The sequence below is a fragment of the Haliaeetus albicilla genome, chromosome 3, assembly GCF_947461875.1.
Source record: "Haliaeetus albicilla chromosome 3, bHalAlb1.1, whole genome shotgun sequence".
Classification (NCBI taxonomy): domain Eukaryota; kingdom Metazoa; phylum Chordata; class Aves; order Accipitriformes; family Accipitridae; genus Haliaeetus; species Haliaeetus albicilla.
In genome coordinates, this window is record NC_091485.1 from 25,693,489 (window position 1) to 25,716,832 (window position 23,344).

Here is a 23,344-nt window from a genome sequence, read left to right on the forward strand (position 1 = left end):
GCAAGACTTCAGCCGATTTTGATAGGCCCTACATCCCAAAGGCAGTTTTGGTCCAGGAACCCACCCAGATCCCAGGCTTCCCAGGCTCTCTCTTTTTGCTTTCAGTAATGTTTGCTTTTTTCTCTTTCTAATGGTGTCTGTGTACCGGGTCATACAAACAGCAGAAGCCCATGTAAGTAAGGCTGGTGCAGACCTTTTTGTTCCCGGCCGTCCCCCCTTGCATGAGCAGGCAGTCCTGCCGTAGGGTCACTGTGGTGAGAGGTGCCAGTTCAGTTGCTAACACAAAGCTGGCAAACACCAAACGTCAGCCTCTTCCCCTCCTCAAGGCTGATCCCCTTCCAAGAGCACGCATGGCGTGTGCTGCAGTGCAAACCCATTAGTCAGACTGCATTGGGTAATCTTTCCTTTTTGTCCTTTGGCGTCTTCTTTTTGTACCTCAAAGCTCCGTTCCATAAATCTCCAGGATGAGGGTGTGGGCAGAAACCCCCTCACTCCCCAGCCAGTTCCCCCAGTTCATCAGCTCAGTAGCCTGGTAGGGTTGTGTCAGAGCATTCGACTTCTTCCTCCCACTCACTCTTACGGTGATTAATCACCGAGGGCTCAATCAGAGAGCTTTGTTCATCTAGGATGCTGTCTTTTCCCAGGCAAACTGAAGTCATTTGTATCAAGAGCAAGTCTGGAGGGGTTTTTAACAGGTCTCCACACATATATGGTTGTGTGAGGTGGAAAATCCATAGCTGTGAGATAGCAGGCTACTACTGCAAAGCAGTTTTTCTTTCAACTCTACCTATGTATCTGGAGTTATTTCATGTCCTTCAAGCCCTCTGTTTTAGAGAGATACCTGGGTAACAAAGGAGAGCATTTTGCTTAATAGGTGTCAAAAGTCAGAGGTCAAATGGAGTTATAATTTTTCCTGTGTCTGAGAATCTAGCCCTCATTCTTTGAATATATTTATATGCCATGTGATTGCAGTGGAGGGACCGATAGGCCTGGAGCCCAAATCATGACCAAATAGTGAAGGAGTTAGGAATCCACATTTCTCAGCTCAAAATGAAAAACTGGAGCCTTTCAATCCACATAGAAAAAAAAAAAAAGATAAAAAAATTTCATCGATTAGGCAGAAAAAACAAAGTCATGAATCCAAAGGTCTTTGTTGAATTCATGTTATTCCTTTTATCCAAATAAGTAAAAATGGAGACCTCAAAATGTAGTTCTCTAACTGCAGAGAAGGAAATGCTCATTTCCAAGTTTGGAGGATCTGTCCTCATGCAGCCAAACTTGTGATTCCTTTGGTGTAAGATTTTCCTAAAGGATAAATGTAGTAATTCCAGCATCACTAATACATTAATTATGCAGATAATGCTGATATTACTAGATTGTATGATTTTAAACCATCTGGTTTATAAGACCAGATGGTTTCCTTCCCTGCTAGGGCATGCAGAGTGACTTTACTAACCTGGCTATTGCACATCACACTGTTGGTGTCAGATGATTCAGCCCACTGAGTGATCCCACAGGCTGAACACTCCTGCAGCAATGATGTCAGTTTTTCAGTGCCAGGCATCCATGAATGACATTCTATAGAAACAATGTGCCCTCATGTTTATCACCAGAGCTGCCTGAGTACCTAAAAATTATCTTGAGTAAATAAAAAGGGGGGTTACCTCTGCTCACCCTTTTTTGTGGCTTCTGCATTTATTCAATGTTAATAGCTTAACAAAAAGTTAATTAGTAGAAGTCTATACTGAATCAGTAAATTTTTTAAGATAGTATTGATAGAAAGATAATTTTTAATTCGCATATGCTGACAATCACATAAAAATAAGGCAATACTACTTAGTTTTTCCTAACCTGGGCTCAGTGAAATGAGCTGTAGATCTCTAGCCAGAACTAATGAGATCTAATCTCAGACCTGCAGCAGAATCACAAATAAGCAACCATCTGTTAACATTTTTACACAGCAAAGTTTCTTGAAATCATACAAAAAATAATTTTGAATAAAGGCTGTTAAAAATCTCATAATTTATTTGCTGACAGCTCACAAACAGAATAAGCCAGGCCCGCCAGATAAATTATTTGCAATGAATTCTTTGCTCAGATCTTTGCTCCTCCTCCTCCACTTCAAGCAGTATTTTTAAAGTGAACAGTCACAGATTACTTGGATTTTCACTCCAGAGATTTGGAAGAAAAAGAGTTCACAAAAACAAGTGCTTTTTTCCCCCTTCATTTTGTACATTACTGTGAATTCCAATATAACATGAACATGACTGCTCTAAATTGTGACTTAAACAGGGCTCATCATGCAGAGCATCTATTGCTTCTGTCCCTAAATTAGGAACTGCTGGCTGTTTCTCCTGAAAGGGTCACCAGTGTGAACTCTTTAGGCAGTGGAAATTCTTGTGGGCAGACTTATTGTGCTGGCCACAAAGCAAATTGTGAAGAACTAAGAAGGCTTTTCCCAAGGCTAGCTACCAGCACATAGCTTAAGGAACACAAAAATTATGGAACATTCGAAAACTAAAATGGAACATTTTACATGTTTTTTGTGTTTTTTTTTTTAATTATATGAATATATCTCAAATACGAAATATGATACATTTTTCTGTGGATATATGAAAAACTACAGACTCCCATTTAGAGAGTTGCCTTCCAGTGACACATTCCTTCACACCAATGTCAACTGCAGAGGGACTGTAGTATCATTTTCTCTTTGTATTCTTTGAAAACCTTTGGTAATTGCAAAATCACCAGCTATCTTGAGGTTTGCTGAATGTATATTTTATTTCAATGTTTCCTGATTCTAGATATATAAACTGTTTTGTTTCAGGATGTTTCTTACTGGCACTAAGTTATTCAGTATAATTACTCTTTTTGAACTGCTCTTCACATTGTTGTGTTTCCTACTGACCCAACAAAAAGCCCAATTTTACACATGTAAGCAGTCCCACTGGCTTCAGTAAGCTTTGATAAGATGAACTGCTGAGCATCACCCCCATTGCCAGCTGTGATCCCACATCCCTCTTCTTCCTTTGTGTTGCTTCAAGCCAGGGCAACCTTACAAGCATGTGTGCTGTAGCTTGGAAAGCCAAATCATATGCTGTTTATCAGCTTGGCTGGCATGGAAAGATCAGTAAGAGCATTCATTTATGGACAGAAAACCTCTGCCTTTCCCATGGCCCTGGATGCTCTAATAACATGCTCCCTGAGGATGCCCAAGCCTTTGTGTCCCCTCGCATCTGCACCGCCTGGCATCCAGATGTGGGGTGCCTCCAGGCAGGGGTCCCCAGCACTGTGTATCCAGTGGCTGCGGAGCTGGCAGAGGGAGCCCAGGGCAGCACCAAGCTCTCCTTGACCAGTGCTGCAGCAGCACCACAGACCTATAGGTGCCATGTGAGGTACGGATGCCACTAAGAACAAAAGGACTGAAGGCCTGACTCAGCAACTGCTGAGGTGCAGCCAAAAGTGATTAGGAAATGTGTGCTTTGAAGACTCCGAGATGCAATTCCTTTCTAACAAGGAAGGGGACAAAGCAATTCAAACTGTGTATAGAATTTAAGGCCAGAAGAAACCATGTAGCAAAGCATTGCTTTATAATATATAACATTATCAGCTGCAATCAGCACCTGTGGCAATGGCCTTTTATATTGCTGAAATAGCATCATTGCACTGTGTTTATTCAGCAGGTATCAAATGCAAACCTTAGGAATATGGTGCAGCATATCTCATTTCTAAGTTAAAAACACACAAGTAATAGGGGAGAAAAATTGCACTTTTCCATACCTGCCTACCAGTATCTCAGAGCAGCACCTGAGATAAAGTATGTTCTGCTTTAAGCAGTGCAGCATCCGTAATACCAGTGCGCGCTTTACAGATCTGGATGAGAGACTTTCTTCATGTTTACCTGCAGATGCAGAGCCAGTCTGAGCACTCAGCTGTAAGTGGGAAAGCTCTCTGTTGCAAGCAGATCCCTTGAAATGACAGCCATGTAGTCCACGCTCAGGAGCTCTCTGCAGAGAGCATACCCCACTAATGGGGGTGGGGTGTTCTCCTCGATGACAGACCTGCTTACTTGCTCCTACTTTCAAAAGTTGCTGAGAAGCATGCTCAGGCATTAACTTCAATTTGACTTTTTGGTGAATTGCTGAATTCACCACTTTGGTGCAACTGCTAAATACAGTTTTCTTCCTACCATTTACACTTCATCTTGCCCCTAAATGACTCTCTGCTCTAGTGTCAGACTCATCAGGCTCAGAATGGAAGTATAAGGTGGTGTTGTCATCGCTGGCACTGGCAAAATTCCTGTGCACTTTGGAGGTAGCAAACAGGTTACTTTTATTTTCATTAGCATCAGCTGGCAGGGCAATCATTATTTGGGATTGGTGACAGCATTGTCTGAAGTCAGTCCTTTGGGCCCAGGTCTGGCTCTTTGTCTTTGAAAGGTCTGGCAAGACCTAATCAGTGATGCAACAGTTGTTAGACACCCCAGATTTCCCCATTATACAGTGATAATCAGTACTTTTCAGGGCAGGCAGCTCTCAAGCACCTAGAAAAACAGCTGCTGGCTGATTCCCTCGCGCCCAGGCGATGCTCATGCCTGCGGCAGCCCCAGGCAGCACTGCACCCGGCGCCGCTCCAATCTGAAAGACAGCCCTGCTTGGGGAGGTGTGACTTTTGATTTAGCTGTCCTGCCAGAGATGGTAAGTTACTCACTGCACTGCTCCTATCCAGATTTGTCTCCAAGGTGTTATGTGGGCTGCAGGCTGCAAATGCTAGCACATGGAGCACTGCTCGGTGGTCACCCTTCCTCTCCCAAGCTCATAATTTTTTCCCTGTAAAATTATTTTGCTCACATCTAAAGCTCATTTAACATTTTAACTGGCTAAAGTGTTTTCACTCCTTTATGGAAAGCAGGTAAATGTCATATGCCAGCTGCACTCAGAGGTGCTGTCTTCTCCTATTGAACTTCCCTGAGACGGCAGGTGGTCTGGGCAGCAGAACAAGCCTACAGCCCCAGGAGCCAGGAAAATGCCCCAGAATTGGCTCTGAGGACATTTCCTACTGAACTGAAAGCTCCTCTCTCTGCTTCACAGCATAGCTCTTAAGTTGCAAACTCCCTGGCCCATGAAGCAAGCTGGCAAAAAGTGATGTCTGATGGAAGCGTGGCACACCACTGCTTCCCTGTGTGATGTGCCAGAACTGACAGGTGGGAATTCAGACTTAAACTCAGTTTCCTATTTTCAGTGACTTCTAGTGCTTTTAATGACTGTTTGTTTGATTTGAACTCATCATTCCCTGGGTTTTCATTTAGAGAAACATGAGAATTAGTCTTTTGGGGGGACAGGATAGGTGTTGTTACAAACTGCACTAGGGGACGGTGCATCACAGCCACTTTCTCTCCCTCCTGCATCAGCCTCTCTCTGTGCTCTCAAAGATGGCAACTTAATGCTTGTTAAAATATTATTTCCTGGATGGTTCCAAATGTTGCTTCCTGGGTGAAGAAATACTAAAATAAATAGAAAATGCTTCTTTGAAAAAACAAACAATACTTTCAGGCAAACAAACACTAAAATCTGCCACATTTGATAACAGAGACAATGGAAAAGGAAATGAAACAAAAGCATATGCTTAATTTTAAGCAAAAAAGTAGCCCTGTGGAAGGGCTGTAAGCTGTAAAATGACAGTGTCTCACACTGCAGCAGTGAAGGCCAGTTCTAAGTGGGTTCTTCACGAAGGATATGAAATGCCTCTATAGTTAGGATGTTTTTTCATTCACAGCGGAGCCCAGGCAATAGTCCTCCATCATTAAGTTTTTCTAAATTCTCCCAAACAATTTTATTGTGAGTACAATACAACCTTGAGAGCAGTCCTGGAAGATATCCGAATGTCCAGTTCTCAAAACAAGATTTCAACATGCGTCACGTCCCTCCTTGGATTATTTTGGCCAAGGGTGACAGGATCAACCAGAATTCCAAGTTACAGTTCATTAGTCCATGACAGCTAGATTATCTCTGTCTGCAAGTGGGGCAGTTCTGACCATATGCACTAGGATCATTTAAACATTTCCTAGGGTACTTATCTTGATGCAAATTTTTGTGTCTCTGAGCAAGAATAGAAGCAATTAGACCTGAATTGTAGGTGTAATCAGCTAGCTAAGCAGCTGACAATTTATACATGATAAATTCTGCCTCAGATGTGAAATTTCAGAAGTGCAAGAAGATCTTTTCAAGTCAGGATCCTCAGAAATGCACCTTTAGATACAGCTGGACTATTTCGTACAATTTGGCTTGGTTTTGTGCTAGGCTGGGGAATAAAAAAAAAAGTGCTTTAAAGTCATCCTGAGTTAGTGAAACAAATTATCAAGAGCATGGGTGATTAGTCACTGGAACGCTTTGCTCTGGGATATGGTGAATGCTCCAAAGCTTGATGTCATCAGATCAAGGCTGGACATCTTTCAGGAAGGTTGTGTGTCAGACAAGAGAAGTTATTAAGCTCAGCTTGTGATTATTTCTACATCTGAAGTGGGAATGGCTGACAAGGAACCTGAAAACGTGATGAAAATCTGTGAAAGCAGGTTAGTGAGGTTCCTTATTTCATCTCTCCGTGTAATAGTCAGAACAATTCTGGGCTCAGAAATGAATTGAGTGTTGCCTGAAGAGTGGCTGAGTCAGTACAGCTATCAACTCCCTCTCTCAGCACTGCATCAGCTCCGTAGCGCTGACAGCGGTAAAAAACTTGTTTATTGATTGTCAATGAAGTATGACTCGTATATGCAATCTTCAAACAGTTAGAATAGGAAAAAGATGATTTTACATCATCATCAGTCTGGCTATCACCGTGTGTAGCTGCACTGAGCTGATCCAGTTATCTCCTCTGTTGTTGGTTGGGGTTTTTTTAAGGAAAATGATTCCCATCTTAGAAGAATTAAATATCATCCTGGAAAAGAAAATGTTGACTCAGATAAGGAAAAGGACTGCTGGAAACATCACAGAAAGTAAATGCTGCCTTTTATCTAACTCTTTCCTCCACATTCCAATGGGAAATGTGCAAAGAATGAGAAGCAAAAATGTGCACAAAATACAGAAACTGAAAAAAGTGAAAAGAGAAAACAGAAGTAAGTGATGTCTGTCACTGAAAAATACCCTGAAATGTTGGAAGAAACAAATATTTTAAATCCCTTTGTCCCCAGGCATTATTCTGCAAAAACAGTACAAAAACATTTCAGTCTGTTCTAGCGATGACTTTGTAGGATTGAGCCCCATGCAGAAAGCCAAAGCAACTTCTGTGGCTCCCATAAGACACAAGTCCTATTTTGAAGGCAACCTTTTGCAAAGGATGAGTACCACTGTTTAAATAGATGCAGGCAGCCCTATCTAAGATGAGACAGACATTATAGTCCCATTTTAGCAGCAATGCTACATCTGAAGATGCTCTTTCCTATTTTTGGGTGCTTATCATGCATTTGATTAGGGGCCCACTGTGCTAGGTATAGTGCAAACCACACCAACAAAGCAATGCTTTGCTTGCAGATTTTTAATGTCCCTTACGTTTATAAAGTGGGAAAGTTTTAAATATGCAGATAGTATAGAAGAATGACATTTGTCTTTTGTGTCCTTTTCTGTAAGAGCAGGGCAGTCAGTATTCAATGACAGAATAACAAGCTGCAGAGTCAGACAATAGGTGACACATGGATTTTGTTTCAGCTGCTGTAACTCCAAAACTGTATTTCAGAAGTTTCTGAACTCTCCCAGACTTAGTGGTTCATGCTGACAAATGTGCTTGGCGCGCTGTAAGCAATGTGATTTAGAGTCACACTTCTGTTACCAGGTCTCCAAGCACATCAGCTATCAAAGGTGGACTCATTTCTTCATTTCCCATGTGCAGCCAGGTTATATGAGCAAGACAGAACCCAGGGCTCTGCCCCACTGAAAGAAGCAGCCCAGTCTATTGTGGCCAAAAGCACAGGAGCTGCATGGGCTGTCTGACTTCAGGCAGAGAAACTCACCATATGCACCAGAATCATTCAAAGCACAACTATCACAGCAGGCCAAATTTCCAGGGGCATGTGGCACCTATGTCCACTCCAGGGCAGATTTAGTGTATCTGTTGATTCTTAGAAGGTCTCAGTCTAGTCCTTTTTCACTGCTTTGTAGCACATTGTGAAAGCCCACAGGACTGCCCCATGCTTCTCAAACTGTGAGTTTTCTCCATAGTCTTTGCACATTCTGCCATCGCTTCTGCCCAGAAGAGCATTACCAGTTAGGTGGGTGCCTGAAGATAGGAACAGGGTTTGTCTTGTCTTCCTTCCATTTATTGTCTCAGGTGGTTCTATGTGCTCAGAGGGGCATTTGTGGATGAACTGGACTTGCACAGACCATCTTCATTCATGGGGTTTTTGATGTCTGAATGGCATCAGAAAACTCAAAATCTGGGGTCCAATCCTCATTCCATGGATGGAAAATACATTTTAGATCTCCAGTGGAAGCTAATACTATAACGAAGCTCTCAGAACCAAGTTAACATGAAGCCCATGTGTATATACTGCTATGGCAGCATTCTTTACACAGTATTTATGACTGCAACTATATTTTCAAGCAAGATGGGAAATGATTAACTACCTCAAGTTCTCATCCCCATCCTTGGAAATGTGTGTTCAGATCCCAACACACTCAATGGATGTTGCACGAGAGCTACACAACAGAGCCACTTTTCAGAAGGCTATACAGAGCAAGGCCAGGGTGCTGCTTGCTGTTAGCACTCTCCTAAATTCATTTTTCTCTTTTCATTTTTTTAGTGTTTCTCCTCCCACACCTTTGCCCTCTTTGCTTTCTGAACTCTCACAGATATTTAAACATTGGCTTTGGTACTGAAAATGGGCCCTGATCTCATGTGAAAAACAAGGGAAACCTTCTGAAGGAATAACCTAAGTGTAACACCAGATAAATTAAAAGTGCTCTCTGCTGTCATTCAGCAAAGCCATGTGCAGACAGAGAACTTTCACAGCTATTAAAAAAAAAAATGTGCTATTTAGTGCAAACTTGCCATCTGGCTCCTAGTGCTGGATTCCACTACAGTGTGCTGCTTGAGATTACACTCATCTGCCAGCCTCCCCCTCACCTCTCAAGGCACTTAGGAAGACTCTTCTGGGAATAGAAAGTGAATTATTTTATTCCAATCACCATGCAGCTAACTATACATGGTAATTAAAAAAAAGAGACATTCTCCTGCCATTGGAGGCAAAGGTTTTCTTGCTAGTCATAAATAATGAGTGTTCTTCGGGAAGATGAAAAGATATTTACTGAATAAACTGATATACTGTTATCACTCTGATGGCCAGGCAAAGATAATCAAGTATTAAAATAGAAAACAGGGGAAAAACATTCAAAGCTGAGGTTCTTATGCCATCTTTAATGGATGCAGTTGTTCCGGATGATCACAGGCATCTTTGAGCACAGAAGAGGTGGGGAACATTTATCTCTGATTTAAACAGCCATGAAGCCAGTGGAGTCCACCAGGAATGAATGTGGTTTTCTGGGAGACCTCACCTCCTATGGACAAGGGAGTAGCTTTATTAATCCCAGTGGCCTCAGTAAATAGTGTCTTCCATATAAATGTTCACAGGATAAGGCTGGCAAGGTGGAGAGCTTTTCTGTGCACTTCCCATTGTGTGTCTGGGAAATATTAACATTCAGGCACAGGAAAGTGCTCTTGCTTGTACCAAGCACCGCTGACTTCAGCTGTGGGAGACCTGCAAAATGCAAACCTCCCCAAGGGCACCCACTCACTTGGCAGCTGCCCTCTCCTGTCTGCAGTCCCAGATGACTCATGATCTCCTCACGCCCTCTCTGCTGCTGGCCCTGATACTCCCTCCAGGCTCCAGCCAGTTTGCTGAGCTAGAAATTCCCAACAACACACCACGGTTCATGCAGCTCTGACCCCAAATCTGAAATTCCCAGATGGCTCAAGCTCTTCTGTTTTCTGACCTAAAAGTTTAGCTCCCTGATGACTCAAATGCACCCAGTCTTTTTTTTAGCATGCATTTGAAAAACTTTGATAATTTTCATTCACCTGCAACTCCTGTCTCAATGTCAGGACTACCAGCTCTAAATGACAAAAAATATCATGAGGCATACGCTCTTGGTTCTGTCCCACTCTGTAGTCATGATGCTTATTTGAAGAATATAATGAGCTTTTCATTTAGTCTTTTGGTTTTAGAGCCTTAGAATGAACTGAAGTTATGCTGCCAGGACCTTAAAAAAACAAACAAACCCCAAACCAAAGAAATCAGGGATTCTGAAAAATTCTCAGGACTCCTGGAGCTTAGCATTCGGTTAACCATTCGGTTAACAGGAAATTTGAAATTCCTCCTTGGTTCAGCTGCTTCCCCTTCAAGCTTAAAACTACATCATGGTTCAGGCTCCCATCTTGAATCTGAAATGTGATGACTCCCCCTTGCTTTGCTGGGGGCCTTCCAAAGTTTTCTGGATCTAAAATTTCTTATGCATAGCTCCTAATGGGGTTATTCCCCACAGAGTCCTAAACTCTTGCTTGGGTTCCCAATTGGCTCTGCTTCTTGCTCCCAAGACTGAATTTATCTTATCTCACATATGGCCTCTACTGGCTCCTGCTCATTGGGTTTTTTTCCTCAAGAGCTGACTCTCCCCCATGGTTTTGTACTCTACTTCTCAGTCTGCCAAGTAATATATAGCATGTTATTCATAACTCCATAAGTGTGTTCTGATAGACCAGTTCATTCAGTATCTTTGGTCCTGCTGATGTCACAGACCTGGTAGTTTGTGAGGCAAACAGTCTTCCATTTGCCAAGACTTTAATGTCTAATGATTAAAAATGCATTAGAAGAACTAAATATCCTCGTATCATTTTGAAACTCCTATCTGGTGGATACAGAGTTTTATGGATTCACACCAGCTGTAATTCTGGTCCCCGACAAAATAAACTGCCAGAACATGTCCATCGTGTTAGCTTGGTGTATTTCTAAGCTCATTCTCAACATCAGATTCAACTACCCTTATCATTCTGAGTCTTCAAGATTATGCCAAGAAACCACCAACTTCCAAACTCTGCAAAAGAGAGAGCCCAGGTCTGCTTGATGTGTTAGGGCTGGACTTACCCCTTTCTCAAACAGCCTAGCTCCACCAGGCTTCATAGCCTAGTCCTCCAGCCCATAGCCTGACCTCAACTGCTGCTAAGCCCAGCAAAATGCAGTGACATGGAGTGGACCCAGGCTACAGACAGTAACAAGAATGAAAAGCAAGCGGGTATCACAAGCTCTGGCTCCTGCTGAAGTCTACCCTCACCACTTCTACAGCTGACACCTTTCAGTGTCCCTTAGCTAGCTGTCAGCATCACTTTTTCGGTGATACCCCTGCCTACATGACTACTTTGGGGTAGAGCAGAAACTAAGAGCAGAGACTAGACTGCTGATAGACCAAACTTGGCTCTAGTCTGGTGCCCTATGATTCACTCCCACACTATTGTTGCCTATTAATAATAAGCTTTTTCCAAGACACAGAAAATGGATTACTCATAGATAAGACACTGAGAATAAAATCTTGTCAACACTGTATATTTAGAAAGTGACTGTGGGACAAATCCAGGTCTGTCCTCCATTCAGTATAGAGTTAACACCTGAAAGGATCTGCTTGCTGCAGGGGACAGTACCCAGAAGTACTCACCACCTTTTTCTCTTGCCATACGTTGGCTATCTGGACCCATGGCTGCAACTTCATATGCAATTCCACAATGTGGAGAACAAAGCAGACAGGTGAGACGATACCAACATTTTTGATGTTTTCATTGTGCCCATGAACAGTGAGTTTCCTGCAGTAAGATGGGAGTTTCAGAAGTTTACTGAAGCCTTCCTGGTCTTCTGCTCACCTGTCTTCCTTCCTCCAATGCTCTCATGCTCCTCCTCCAAGAGGACGGAAAGGGAAGCAGGACTTCTGCATCTTCAGCACCAGATGTCCACTGATGTGATGATTTTCCCCAGAATGCGTGTAAGGGCTGCCTTTCAAATGCAGCATCTAAGGGACTGCTTTAGTGATGTCTCATGAGGCAATTTTATTTCAGAGTTTTCAAGACTGAAAATGATGGGTTAAAAATGAACGGATGCAAGAAAACACAGTATGCATATGCCTGAGAAATCAGCTCCTGGGACTTACTCTTGCAGAGATCAGAAATGACCAGTTTCTGTCTTCCACCAGTCTCACTGCATCATCTCTGTTTCTCCAGTGCATGAAATATCCTTCTTTACTTATTCAGAAGTTCAGCAGCATGATGCTTCTAGCCTCACAGAGTCTTTTGGACATCAGATTATGGACCCTCGGTGTTGTTTCAGCTGCTAACAACTCACGTAAACAATTTTCCACTAGGTGGTCAACACTTCCAAGCAGGCTTTGCTTAACAGAACCTAAATCAGTTTAAGATGCTCTTTCACAGCTTTCCTCACTTTTCAGTACTGGTGGGTGCTGAAGCCATGAGTAATTTTCAGTCATTTTTTTACATGGTATCTCCACCATTTGCCCCTAAAGACCTCACAGTGAATGGGTGCATCCTGACATGGAATCCACCTCACCAGCTTTTCCAGAGTGATGCACCAATGCTTTGATCCTGGATGTTAAAATTTGCTTTTTGAAGGATCTGGTAGCCTGGCCAGGTACTTCTGTGAGGGGAAGAAATGCTACCCACAGAGTTATTGACAAAGATGGCTTTTCAGAAGACTCTAGAATTTGTATCAGAATCCTTGCCAGGCATCATGACTCTATTTATTTTCATCTCTATTTATTTCAACATTTATTTATTTCAAGGTGGAAAATGATCCAAATTTACCTATCCTCTACTAATTTTGAATCATGCCAAGCTGCATCCGGGATTAAACTGAATTTCTGAAAAGTCTCAGATCTGCGTAAAGTCTATACATCAAGACAAAGAGTATGTCAGCAGCTGTAGTGCCCATACTGGTAGATTTTCTGGGCTGACTGTGCATTGAGATTGTGGTGGAGATGTGAAAATATCGACTGCCCCTCTAGACTGCAGCTGGGGATGTATTTCAAATCAAGATAGTAAAGCATAAATGCTATTGAACAAGGCACTTGTAGGACTTCAATGAAAAATCCTTTTCACATGTTTTGCCTCTCCTGGGCCAGAAAGATGAACTCAAAATAAGGAAGGCAAAGAAAGGCAGGGAGGGCAATCAGGGAATAGAAAACACTTCTTCTGAGGGAAGACTTAAAGAGCTTACTTAGCCCAGCATGAGAAAGTCTGAAAGGGGAGACATTTATATATAAATGCATGAGGTAAGCACCATAAAAGGAGAAAATCTTTTTAGAATAAGGGATAATGCCACTCCCGATGGCATTCCCTGCAGTAGGACAAGGTCTTGAGTATCTCAGACTAGGCCAACATGTTAAGGTCAACTTCAGAGTCATTGTTAAGCCCAGACATGCTGACTGCTCGAGCAGTCCTGCTTCTCCTCACTTCCCATACCCTCTTGGTGTATGGTAGACTTTGCACACAGAAAGCCTATCAGCAGCAACCAACAGCTCTCTGTTCCTGACTCCTGGACCTTCAGCATCCCATTTCTTCCCTTCGGCATGAGTGCTGGTGACTGATCATGACCTCACTAAACCTTAATATCCTGAATAAATACATGGCTTCCAGATTAACCAATGCAGCCTGCTGTCTTATTCTAGATATGGCACTGAGGACAACTGATCACTCTGTTGGTTCAGCCCTAGGTATAAATCCTCCTGGCACATCCCACATCATTAAAAACCAATGTTAAAAGGCATTTTTCAAGCATCCCTTCAGGAGCTATCAAGGTAGGTGGTGGTCTACTCAGCAAACTGCGTTACATCAATACCATTGCGTAGCTTCCCTTTGTACACGATGAGAGATTGACGGTGTTTTGACATTATGGGTTGTTATTGTGACAGCATCTAAAAATGACAGCTTGGTTCATCTCCCAAACAATTTACAAACATTAATTTCAGGATCATACAAGAATGATGTGCTGTGTTTACCAGAAAATGTGAAAGAATCCTTCTAAGATCAACATGCTATGAGTAATAGATTTCTTAGGAAACAACCACAGAGTGTAATAAGAAGAGTGTTTCTGCAGCCACTGGCAGTTGTGTCCATAGAAAGCAACGAAGCAAGGCTGGGAATCTGTTTATTTACAAGTGAAGTGTCTTTCCAGTAACAGTGGGAACACTGCAACTTAAAAATAAAAAATACACACAGAGACACCTTACTGGGTTGTATTTTAATTTAACTTGAACTAGGCTGGGAATTCATTCCCGCTGCCTCTTTGATGTGGCAATAGGAAGTGAAAGAATGTTCACAGTTTATGCATTCATCTCTGGGAGAGGCAACACTGAATTCCTTGTGAAAAAAGTATATTTTTGCAGTGGGAAATAATTTTTCTCCAAACTACTATTAAATTTTCTTTGCCTGGATTTTCTGCCCATCTTATGCACCCAAAGGTCGAACATACACAGAGAACAGAGGGACTTTCACCTACCCATGGCCACTTATATGCAAGTGCAATAGCAGCTCCAGATGCCAAGCCTGGGTGCTTTGTAAGGAAAAGCGACGCAAACCTAGTACTTGTGAACTGACAGGGAATGGACAACCAGGACAATCATAAAAAGCAAGTCAGACTAGGCACACAGTCTTGTCATAAGTGGATATGAGCTCCTTCTGTAACAGAATTATTACTGGAGTCCTTACTTGGCAAGTTAAGGCCTAGAGCTGCAAAGGTATTGAGACACCTACCTGCCTCTTCAGAACCTATGGGCAATACCTTGGTGCCGCTGTTGCATCTCAGCTGCTGCCAAATGCAGCAGATGTCCAGATGCCTTAGATGCCTTGATGTCCCTTATGTCCCTTGTCTTGCTCCATTTCAGGTGACACAAAGGCACCTTTATGCAAAAGCCATCCTGCAAAAGCCATCCTACAAAAACCTCTAGGAAACAGCTGGTGATTTTTGTATTCTCAGCCAGTGCATCCATCCACCTTAGCCATCCTCCCCCCTCCAGTTCTGGTTCACAGGGTGGAAAACAGGGATGTCCTATGCAAGCAGCTGACCAGGCTTAGTCTGCAGGAGGATTTCTGCCTTGGGAATTCAAGATGGGGGAGGTGACCAACCCTGACCAAGTAAACCACATCACACATTAAAGTCCTGCTTCTTGCTTCATTTCACTCTTTGTTTAGGTCCACACTCCAGTCTGTTCTGAAAAGTCTTGATTACATGCGTGTCCCCTTCTATTACACAGGGACACTGGGCACCGATTCATGCATGACTCAAGGGTAAACAGGAGAGACACTGTAGTGCCCATGAATCTGCACCAATTCCCTTTGTTTTCATCCGATGCACACACCTTACTTTTCAGACCTGATGTTACACTTTAAATCAGTGGCGATCAACTTCTCCATATCCAGTGGCAGGGGAGGGCTGAGATCCTCCATGGTTACCCGCCCAGACCTCCATCCCATGAACAGCACAATAGCCTGTCCACATGCTGTAGACAAAACATATTGTGGAAACATTAACCTTACCCTGTGCACATGGTAGGGCATAGGCATCTCCTTCTCACCTGCAGCCCAAGCTGCTGCCTGGATCTGAGGAGTACCCAAGGAAAGAAAGGTGGCAGGAACAAGCTGCTCCTGTCTTTCCCAAAATCTCCTGGGGGCTGAGTGAGGAGCAGGTGTGTGTGAACAGTCCATGTTCACATAGGAAGCCTTTATTACCATGCCCAGGTATGACTGATACTCACCTGGAGGGAAGTCTGATAAGATGGTGGTGTTGTCCCTTCACAGCAATGACCCAACTACCCTGCCTTACAGTAGCCCACCTGAACACCTCGGGCAGCGTGCACAAGAACCATTTTTAACACTGCCTTTGCCCTCAGCTGTAAGTGCTACTTCAGATTAGCCAGAGAACCTGACTTAGGCAGACCTTGGGCTTCTGTACAAGAGACAGAAAATAGCGCATTTCAAATCGTACACCACAGAACCAATTTTAACCTAACTGAGTCTTCTGGTAGAGGCAGGGAGACGTTTTGTTCAATGTCTTGCTTTTCCGTGTGACCCTCTCTCTCCATCCCAGGCTGCTCCATTACTTTCTCCCTCTGAAAAAGTTCGTATAGTGTGAGGGGATTTTAGGTTCCCGCTCAGTGGACGCTCCATGACCTCCAGCTGCTCCCTGGTGCTTTGGTGAGAGGTCAGTGGTTATAGGGTTTTGGTTTTGGTGGTTATAGCGTACTAATTGCTCCTTCTGAACCAGAGCCCAAGGCCTTACTTCCGCAGGGGGGCCCTCAGGCTGTGATACTGCCCAGGGGAGAGAGCAACAGGGGAGGGCTCTTGCAAACCCGCAGTTTCATCAAAGGTAGAACAGAAAACAAGAAAAAAAAAAGAACTCCTCCATCATTCCCTCTTCAAGTTCTCGCTGCCACCAATAAATCATTAACCTCGATGATTAAATTAATATTTAAAAGAGTGCGCTAAAGCAGCAAAGCTGGGCCAGTTGTCGAGGTACCGTTTCCTCATCGCGCATCCCTCCTTTTCCCCCTGCCCGTGCCAGCCCTGCTTCGCCCAGCGCTGAGCTCCCGGTAAAACCCTTCGGCGCGCACACGCGGGAAGGGAGGTCGGGCTTGTTTTGGCAGTTTCAGCTGCGTTTATCCCAGATAGCAGCTGAATTTTATCAGTTGGTTTAGCCTTTGGTCTGCAAGAGACAAACTATTATTTCACTCCTTTTTAAAAACAATACTCGAGTCGTCGTTGGAAAAAAAAACAACAACAAAAAAAAACCGCGCGGCGGGTGCGGAGGAGAACCCCGCTCCGCCGCGCGCTGCCCGCGCCGGCCGGGCGGAGGGCTGAGCCCTGCCCCGCGAGCGCCCTCGTGCGCCGCCCGCGCCCGCCGCCCCGCGCCCCGCGCCCGGCGCCCCGCGCCCCGCGCCCGGCGCCCCGCGCCCGGCGCCCCGCGCCCCGCGCCCCGCGCCCCGCGGGCGGGCGTCCCCCCTCCCCCACCCCGCCCCGCGGCCCCGGCTCCTCCGCGCCTCGGGTCTTTTGGGTGCCCCCGCCCCGCCAAAGAGGCGAGTCCGAGGCACTTGAGAGGTCTTCCGCCGGGACGAGGCGGCCATGGAAGCCCTCCGCCCTGCGAGCGGGGTATCAGCGGCTCGCCCCCCACCCCCACCCCCACCCCACCCCACCCCACCCTTCCCCGATCTCCGCTGATTTGTGTCTGGGCAAGGAAAATAAAGTTCAGGAACGGGTAGCGTCAAAATGAAGCAGTGATAAAGCCAGCCCTCTCCTAAGAAACAAACCAAAGTGTGTCTCACGCTGCTTACGAACTTCTCTCCTGGTGCTGTGAAGGGTATCTACACAGTCAGGTGGGCTTAACAGATTAATTTAGTTAGAGCAAAATTCAGTTTCGTTCACACCTCAGCCCCCGTCTTCTCAGTGCCGGTGGCTTCGTTTGCAGGGTGAGAATACAGGTCGTGATTATTTTCCTAGGCTCGTTTGAATTTGTTCACCTTGAACAAGGTTTCTTCCATCTGAGCATAGACCTGCCAGCACATCTGTCCAGCAGAAAAAGGTATGAATTTTTATTCTTATTAGCAGCTTTCATACTAAAATCACAGCAGGGCAAACACAAACCCCAGATATGAAATATAAATAACAAACAATGCCCAGATTGGAAACTTTCTAGAGATTACATTAGACCCTGGAACAGGGCCCCTGACTCTGTCAAAGAAGTGTTATCTTGAGATTGTCAATGCATGTTTCAGGGTAAGAGTGACTTTGTCCCCAGAGACCCAAGGGAACATAGCAAGTGACATCAGTCATATTTTGGAGACTGCAGAGCCTAGCGTCACTAAATGTCAACCAAATCTCTGTACATGGCTCTCTTCAAAGAGTCATTCCTGAAGTGCTGAAAGGTGAGAGGGGCTAACTAAGCCAATTAAAGAAACATTTACTAAGTAGGGGAAGGACACGATGATCTACAGACCAGGTATATACCAATCTGGTTTGTTTTCCTTTAGTTTCCATCAAGGCCAAAGTGGGTGGGAAAAAATGCCTCTCTACCAGAGGTAGGACATTGGCTGATGAAAGGCAGGAGGCTTACTCCAAACCAATGGTCCTTTCTTTTTCCCCTAGAGCTGATGTTCTGTCTGTTCCACCTCGGCATTCCTCGCGAAGCCAGAGACAACATGCCAGTCTGCCCAAACACAAAAATAAAACACCAGACAGGCTTCTCTGGGAAAAGCAAAGTTACATGGGAAAGAGGAGTTGCAACTGGAACTTACAGGAATGCTAGCAGTCATGCCATCAGGTCAAATCCTGATCCTACTCGCTTTATTGTAAATAAAGAGCAGTCCCCGGGACACACCAGCTACGGCAGTTCCTTATTAGGCCCTTTATTCATAAGTCTGAGCTCTTCAGAAGTAATTAAGTGAAGAGACATTTTATGGCATTGAAAAACAACCTTTGTATTTTCTTGGTGAAACCAGTGTTTTTCCTTTCGAAGAAGCTGACTCATCTAAAAAGTATCCACAAAGGGATCATGCAAATATACATAGGGATACAAACAGACTGGCCTTTGTCAATCGGTCCCTTGTCAGTTACAGGCAGAACTAAATTCTGCCTTGGTGTAAGTTGATGGCATAGTTTTGAGTACCATGGAGGGATGAAGGCAGAGGCGTTCTTGCAGGTCTAGCTGAAGTGGTTAAAGAAACAAGCCATTACCCGCTGCCCCTGCGCTGGGGGTTACCGTTTCCACAGCAGGGTCCGATTGTGCAAATGGAAATCACGTCCGGGCAAAGCCGCCAGCTTGGCTCAGCTCACCTCCTGCAGCAGCTCAAAGTGACTTTGCTGACTTTGCGCTGAAGCTGATTAGCTCACCGAGTCTGTTTGCTTGGCTCAGCTGAGGACATGGTAACCTCCCACCCAAAGGCACTCGCAAAGAGGAGATAGGCAGTAACATCTAAAATTAGGAAAGCCCCTTTCTGAAAAGATCGTGAGTCTGAGCTAAGGGAAGAATTTGCACACAACATCCTTATCTGGGATCTGAGTTCAAGGCCGTTTGTATCTTGGGTGTTGGTTCAGTTCATTATGGAGATAAGTCCAAGCTGTGAAGTTTGAATCTGGACCAAATTTCTCCATAGTTTGAAAGTGTTAGGCTCCATCGTTTTGGAAAGGGCCTATCACTGCTACTAGGTCTTTTAACCTGCAGAGCAGATATAGATATAATAAAATGAGAAATGAACATTAAGAATTCATCGTAACTGCACCAAGCCGGACCCCCAACACTTTCCAGAGTCTCTAATTTATAAAGAAAGAAGAAATAGTAAAGCATAAACAAGAACTGAAACACATCCAACATTTCAATCAGTGCAGTGCACTTATTACGTAGCTGCTATAAATATGTTCTGCTAACGCAGGAAGTTTGGGGCAAGAACAAGAGCAAAGGCAATTAGCTATACTTGTTGCAATTACAAGACACTTGAGAAAATATCGTGTGATATTTGGAAGTATATAATTATAAGCAGAAGACCTCTATCAAAACTGTTTAGTATGATGAACGCGGCAGCAAAAGCATGTTCTGTGTATATGTATCTCTGTGGCAACACCACTCTACATCATTGAGATATAAACTATAGATTATACAACTTCAGGTGACCCAAGATAGGAAAACAGTAAGAGGCAACAGAAGGGCTGAGATGGAAGGCAGAAAATAAGGAGGGAGATGGAAGCCAGTGGCAGCTCTGTTTAGTCAGCACATGCTGTGAAAATAAAAGATTAGAGCTGACACTTGAAGCCATCATTTCAAAGGGCCCTTCATGCTTGGGTGTATGGAAAGTGAGCCCTTCGAGTCAGCAACGTGGATATTCTTTGGGGACATTCATAGAAAATTTGGCTTCTTGTGATAAACAGCTGAGAAGTTTGGTCTCAAGCCTACAAATGTTAAGCAAGGGCAGAAGAAATTATAAACTTAGAGCTTGCTCCTGAGCCTACTGAATCCCATGAAAGACTTCACCAGCATCATCTGGCTTTTGTTCAGGCTTAGAGTCATTGTTACAATTACTGACAAGAACGTAATACCACAAAGCAAGGTTTTGCAGGCAAACAAGTGCAGCTAATCTTTCCACTGCACCTCAGCCTTGAGTCTTCCAGGGATAACTTTGTTATACAGTCATCTTGTTTCTCCTGGTTGACAAGAAAATCAGCTGTTGGATATGCTCCATATGACACTCTTTATCGTGTTCATTTTACACATACACTGACATCATCCAAACTAGGTAGTCAAGTGTCTGGCTTCATTTTAACAAATGTTAAAGTGTTAAAATGGAGCTGAAACTGAAAGTATCCAGATTGGCTCTTTTTTGACAGTTCAACAGTGGGTAAAAACATTAACATGAATTGTAGTGAAATAGTTAGCAAAATGGAAATCTTAGAGTCTGGAGAGGAATAAGGTAGCAAACCCAACTAATCTCCACTACTACATGCTTCCCAGGACCATAATATTTGAGCATCTCATGGGCTTTAAACTATTTATCCTTTCAACAAGCGCAGGAGGTAGGTGAATAAAAGGCTTGCATTTTACAGGTAGCAGGCTCTGCCCAGTATGTTCGTGGTTAGGAGGTGGTTGAACCCAGGTCTCCAAAGGCCTCAAGCAAGACTCTTGTCCCAGACTGGGCTGCTCTTTGGGAAGAGGCAGAACATGGTCTCTGCAGTGCAGGTCCTGGAAGAAGCAAAGGCTGTGTCTCCCTGCTGCTTTTCAATTTAGGTTAAAGCCAATGGAGAGGGAGCTGGCAGGGCAGGGCAGGGCATGACCAAGGCCAGGAGCACAAGCACTGTGGAAAAAGCACTATTGGAAAGCTTAGAGAAAACCTAGCATGAGTATATAATATTTTTCTTTCTGTTTTCCCCACCTGCATTTGAAGCAGGGCTGAGTGTTTCAGTCTTTTACGCACAGAGCTCTCCCTTTGCTGCACTTTCCTCCATAGTGATTTACAGACTGCTGTCCTCTACTTCATTCTCCTTCTTGGAGAGATTGCCAGTCCTGTCAGCATTATCCTCTCTGACACTTTGCTCTGGAAATATTTCAGGATCAGACATGCTTTCCTTGCTTTCGCTGCCTATATTTCTGGAAGGGCCATCAACCAGACAATGTTTTGCACCCGAGTCTGATGCCAGTGCCAGAACAGGGATGAGTTAGCAGCCACTTAGTCTGCAGAGTCTAGTACCAGCCTCGCTCTACAAACAGTAGCAAACCTGAAAATCCAGGGAAACAGGAAGCCTCTTGAAGTGCAAACCTTTCCCTTATTCAGACCTTCTGGCTGTAGCTGCTGATGGAAAGGAATTTGCAGTGGGAATTGCAGATCAACCTAAATCTCCAACTAAATATAGCCTTGCAGTGGTGGGGGGAAGGAGGGGTAATATAGGCGGGAGATGGAGAGCCAGGACTACTCTTTTGACACACAAAACCTATGTTGAGAGTAGTTAGGCATAATTAATTAATGATGAGTTTTCAATAGCAGTGTTTACGTGTTTAAATTCTAAGTAGAGCGAAGTTGAAACAAGGGAGATTCAAAAGACACGTTACAAAAAGAAAACGTCTAAGTACCAAATATTACTCACTGAACAAAAATAAAGTGAATGAGTCATGATATTAAACCACTCTATAAACAAAAGTTGCAAAATGCCTGGGAAGACTTAACTAATTCAATTGCTAGTCATTATGTTCCAGTCAATGTGGTCTTCCTCTAGCAGGCTTGAAAAACTAATGGGACCTTGGTGTGAACTGCAGAGGAAGAGCATGTAATATAAGGGCTAAGTGTGCATGATAATGTCATCTCTTCCCCGCAGAACACGAAACATCTGAACAATGTGTTTTCAGCTCTCTCATCCCCTACTGACAAACTTGCTTTGCAAGGAGACGTAGCCAAAATCATGGATTTCCTGCAGATCTCGGGCAGGAACAGGCTCCAGGGAAGACTGAAAGAGTTGGGATTTTCATCTTAGCTTGTGTCAAAAGAATCAGGAACATAAACACAGTTTTCATTTCAGAAAAATAACAGAGCACCACCCGAAACGATTTTGCAAAGGTCTGATTTATGATTGATGTCCGTCTGGACAGGGCTCAGGTCTGTCTTATCCTCTGCATCATTTGGAGTAACTTCCAGTGCCAGTGCCAAGTTTGGAGAGTGCTCAGAGGGTAGTGAAGGTCCTGATCAAGCCTGAACCTGGGATGGCACAGTTTCAGGATGGAAAGGCCTCCAGACTCTCAAAAGTTTTCACTGTCTCTCTTACGGTATCTTCATATGTTTTCTCCTCTCTGGTGTGACCTCACTGCCCCTCCAAAACCACCATGTCCGCTTGGGTTGTGGTAGATTCATTCTGGGAGAGGTTTTAGTGGAGCTGCTGGGAAGACCTCTAAAGTCCAGAGTTTCTGAAATGCAGACCATGCCTTGACATGTATGTGAGTGCTAAAAGGTACTTTCATCTCTACCATTTCCATGCCCATTTAGGAGAAGGAAAGCTCCCTCAGGCACCACATGGGGTCTAGGGTACTTGGAAGGTGAATTTTAAAGGTTTGAGCTAGTAGGGGTGGGTTGAATGCAAAACCAGCCTGACTTATGCATTGCTTCAGTGTTCCAGCTTGTGTTCTGCATGTCACACAAATGTAAACCCTAACACTGGTGAGATCTGAAGTTCTACCTTATGCAGGTAATTTTGCTGGCAATGTGATGCTCAGTATATACTACTGCAGACTGGTTAATGTGAGGCTCAGCTTGATACAGTGGTATGAAATATAGCAAAGGTGACAAAGTTATCTCTGCTCTTGTTTATTGCCTGAATTCAGTTCCAGTGTTTATTAAGACAAAGAACGGTATTCCAATAGCAGAAAAAAAAAAGAGAGATTGAATTCAGTAGTGCATATGAATAATACTTGAAAAGACAAACAGTGTTTGGTTTAGTTAATATATTGCTCATTAGTGAACCACAATGCAGACATTTTTTAAAAGACTGCAGTCACCATGACAACCTGATAACATTTAGTCACATCATTTCCGAATATGATTATCCTTCTGAAAAACTTTTCTTTTTTATGAAAACAGAGGGCAGATTTCAAGTCTGTGGTCTGTTCTTAAGATAACCTGTTAGCTCCCTCTTTGAAAGGCACTGCAATGCAGTGGGAAAATGCAAGGAGGAGTGCAAGAAAGAGATAAGTGGAAGAAGGGGACGTGTATTAAAATTGTAATCCCAAATTGAAGGAAAATCTTGCTGTCCCACACTGTAAAACCCATACAGAGGGGGTGAT

At 43.9% G+C, this 23,344-nt stretch overlaps 2 long non-coding RNA genes across 4 annotated transcripts; both read left to right on the top strand.

Annotated features, from left to right (window-relative positions):
• The first annotated feature begins 6,372 nt into the window (after nucleotides 1-6,372).
• LOC138684726 (uncharacterized) lies at nucleotides 6,373-15,523 on the top strand. 2 transcript variants are annotated; one of them, XR_011323982.1, is made up of 3 exons: nucleotides 6,373-6,571; nucleotides 13,710-13,838; nucleotides 14,925-15,523. It is a non-coding gene; the product is annotated as an uncharacterized lncRNA (long non-coding RNA). The 2 variants fall into 2 exon arrangements; XR_011323983.1 differs by having other exon boundaries at nucleotides 13,749-13,838.
• A 1,576-nt stretch (nucleotides 15,524-17,099) lies between these two features.
• LOC138684725 (uncharacterized) lies at nucleotides 17,100-22,937 on the top strand. 2 transcript variants are annotated; one of them, XR_011323980.1, is made up of 3 exons: nucleotides 17,100-17,408; nucleotides 17,533-17,614; nucleotides 21,889-22,937. It is a non-coding gene; the product is annotated as an uncharacterized lncRNA (long non-coding RNA). The 2 variants fall into 2 exon arrangements; XR_011323981.1 differs by lacking the exon at nucleotides 21,889-22,937 and adding an exon at nucleotides 18,178-18,431.
• The last annotated feature ends 407 nt before the right edge of the window (nucleotides 22,938-23,344 follow it).